Below are 3,962 nucleotides of genomic sequence, written 5' to 3' on the forward strand. Positions count from 1 at the left end.
ATAAATCAAGTATAAAAATCAAATGAGTATTCATATTTGAACTGACTGTTTATAGTTCATAATGCATGAGCAAAACCGAAAGTTTCTGTGATGACTGCCCTTGTACTGTTCACCATGTAAGAACTTATTCATTATGTAAGAATTTGTTCTCCACGTAAGAACTTGTTTGTTATGCCTCAGAAGATTGGAGACTGACGAAAATTAGGCTTGGGGTGGAGTAATGATTGTGCATTGAGCATTGACTCTCCTATACAGAATTTTATTGTTGTTAACAACCATTTGATCAATAAATATGAGAGAGTCCCTCACAAAAAAAAAAAAAGAAAAAGAAAAAAAAGGACAGACTTCCAATGGTAAAATAAATAAGTAACCGGGATGTAATGTATAGCATAAGGAATATAGTCAAGATATTGTAACAGCTTGGTAGGGTGATAGCTGGAACCTAGAATTATGTATATAAATGTTTTATCACTGTGTTGTACACTTGAAACTAATGTAATGTAATACTGTGCGTCAACTACCCTTCAATAAAAAATAATTATCTTAAAAAAAACCTAGACAATGACTGTAAATGTAAACTGCTATTTATCCCACATGAATGCAAACTGCTTCTGGTGCTTTCCTGACAAGAATAGAAAATAACACATTTGCCTGATCAGTGGCCATATACCACAGGCCAGAGGCCATGTCGATCTACTCTGGTAATGATACCATTTTAGAAGCTGTAATTAGGACTTGTACTTAGTTGAAGTGGTGGGAATCCACTCCTGGGATCCATCTGGTTTTAGAGGAGGCAAGCTAGTGAACTACAGGTGTGTATGAGGGGGACGGCCACCATGCATCCGTTAAATCTTTAGGAGTGGAGCTAATCGCCACCATTTTCCCCAAGATACAATAGAAGTTTTGTTTTCGTACCTTCTGTGGGGAGGGTGCAGATACCGAGGCCTCCACTGGGCCTCCCCCACCCAATCAGCTCTTACTGTTCACTCCTAAGCTCAGATGTGGGCATTCCTCCAACAACCAAGTGTGTACAATTCAAATACGTATTCGGGACCTAGGGACATGGCCGCCCGTAGGTCCTCAGGCCTAGCGAAGCCGCTGTGAAGCAAACCATTTGTTATGTGGCCTCTACACGCCCCTCCTTCTAACAGGGTGGCTATGATCATGCCTCAGTTGCAACAGTTACTGGAACCCTGTGTCCAGCAGCCATTGAAATGCTAGCTATTCCCCTTCCCCAGGTAAATCGCCAGAGGTGCCTTTGGGGAAGGCTGGGAGGCTCATCACCACATGCACGTGCTGTAGTGTTGTACGATTCTTTCTCCTGGGGACCTGCCACTCCTTTAGTCATTGGCCTCTGGGCCTGAACACTGGTTCAGGTGAGAAAATAGAGAAGACTTCTGGCTTTTTAATGGAGGCAGGTGCCCTCAGCCTCCTGGTAATCTATCCTTGATTTCTCTTACTCGCTCTAAATGAACAATATTCTTACTGGCAGCCCATCTAAGCTGCGCCTAGGACGCCATGCTCCATTCCCCATCTCCATGGCTCTCTGCATGCCGTGCCCTCTAGGCAGACGCTCTAACTGTGCTGCTCAAAGAGCCCTGTGCCACCGGGACTCTGGTACTCAGAATGGTACCATCCCCCTTGCTAGCAGAGGTCCCAGTCCTTCAACAGAATCACTTTCCATCAGCCCTGGCTGGTGGGCCCCCCACCATTCATTCCTTATCTCTTCGGCAAACAGAGTGTCCTCTGGGATTCTTTCCAATCTGCCAATTACTTTTTCATGTTGTCTTGTTCTTACGGTGTTAAATCGTTTTTTTGTGTATTTAACCACTTAACTATATTTATTTTATATTATTTTTGTATATTATCATTCAGTTACCTAAGGTTCTTAGAGGCCGGACCTGATTTTTATTGTCTCTGGTGTACAAATCGGGTATGTCCCGTGTGGGAGTACATCTCCCCTTCAGAACATTTTTGCATTCATTCCTGCAAAGGGTCCATGCTGTATCCCCAATCTGGGAACAATTTCTATGAAAAACTTTTGGTTTTGCTGCTACTGGGCCCCATGAGTAGGATAAATTCAGCATCCAAAACTCAGATGAAGCACAGCCCTTCGGTTATTAATTTGGGGAGAGAAGAGGAAGGGGCCTCTTCTTTCCCACCCAAAGACAGACTGGCTTCCAGTTCTCTTTCTGGCCAGCGCACAGACTGCTAGGCCACCCTTCCACCGAGGGTGTGGCCATGTGAGCACGTGGAGTGGAGGCGGGGTTTGGGTCCGTCCCAGCTTTTTCACCAGCTCATGGCCTCATGGCCTGTTGCCATGTGTGCATTAAAATCCGAGGTCCCAGGCTCCCGAGACTGGCGCCTCCCTGGGCTCCCCTCTAAAGCAAAGAATGAACAATAACTTACCGTTCTTGTTTTCGGTTTCCTCTCCTTCTAGAACAGGGGGATTTCCTCTTTCTCTCAGAGCTACATAGGTATTCCAAAGAATCTTTGACATATTTTGTCCAAAACTTCTGGGTATTTGCAGAAGGATTTGCGACTACCCAGATCCATGCACTTCTAGAACCAGCATGGCTGCTGAAACAGGCGTACTCCCCTTCCTGCGTCCCCTTCCCCAGTTCCCTCTAGTCCCCAGCTGTAAGCCTGGCCTCTGTTCCCGCTCTCTGGAGCACTCCATTCTAGTAACACCAAACTGATCCCTCTCCCTGAAATACTCCTGTACGCCTCTTGGCCTGATTAGTAATACATGTAGCTTTGAGAGAAAGAGAGGAAATTCCTCGCTTCTAGAAAGAGAAAGAACTAAAAATCAGAATGGTACGTTCTTATCTATTCTTTGGGGGAGGGGAGAGCACGAAGCAGGCTGTCAGTCTCTGCAGCCTAGGAACTTGGGTTTTAACATGCACGTGGCTACTTAACTCTCAACCATCCGTTATGTCACAGGGCATATTTCATCTCTGAGAGGGCTTCCCTTTGAACCTCTATAATCCCCCAGATCACGGGGTTTATTTCTATCTCACTCACTACATTATAATGAATGTATCTTTAAGTGTCTGCCTCCCCAGTTTAAGATCCTTGAAGTCCAGGACTATGCTTTATGCATTATATCCCCAGAATCCAGCATAGCATTTGACACACAGTAGGTAGTTAATACATTAGTTAACTGAATAGATGAACACAGACCAGTTCCTTAGTTATTGCCTTTAAAAGGTTTAGCAGTCCCCCAGACCCTGGGAAACTTCCAGGTTTGTTTGTTTGTTTCCTAAGAAAAATGTCAAATCCAATTAGACCAAGTGTTCAGATCCCTCCAATCACTTGCCAGAAAATGTAGTACAAAGCCTCACTGTCATTCAAGGTCAGACAAGATCTAACACCTACTCTGCCTTTCCTGTGTTATTTTCTGCTCTAAAGACCTTCACTCTTTCCCTCAAAGTGATTATGAATCTCATACTATCGTATCATCACCCCTTGACCCCAAACCCCTTTATCATTCTGCATATAAGGGCTCAAAAAGGAGGTGATTTTGCCGAGAGCACATTATCTGTTTTTGGTTTTTGCTCCTGGATTACTTTATATCACTTAGGTATATATGGAAGGAAACAAAGAGTGCATTTAATTGGGTTACTTTGGCTGTAAGAAAACCCTCTGCTCCTCTGCCTGCATCTCCAGGAGCTTTTTATTAGGGCTGGACTTGAGCCTGCGCACAGCCCCTGCCCCGGGCCGCTCCCATAGCTCGGCTCCCAAGGAGGGAAGAGCAGCGAGGGTAAGAAGCTGACGCTTCGGGTCTAGGGCGGCTCCAAAGGCAGAGTCGTTCCTGCCCCTCCATCCACCCCCACCGCCCACCCCCGAGAGGAGGGCTCCCCTAATGGGGAGCTCCCGGGTTTGTGGTGCCCTGGAGGAACTCTACGCTTGGATGTCACTTTTACCAGTGAAATCTGCTCTCCTGTTGGAAAGGATTTAGA

This window comes from Manis pentadactyla, chromosome 2 (assembly GCF_030020395.1).
Source record: "Manis pentadactyla isolate mManPen7 chromosome 2, mManPen7.hap1, whole genome shotgun sequence".
NCBI classification, from domain to species: domain Eukaryota; kingdom Metazoa; phylum Chordata; class Mammalia; order Pholidota; family Manidae; genus Manis; species Manis pentadactyla.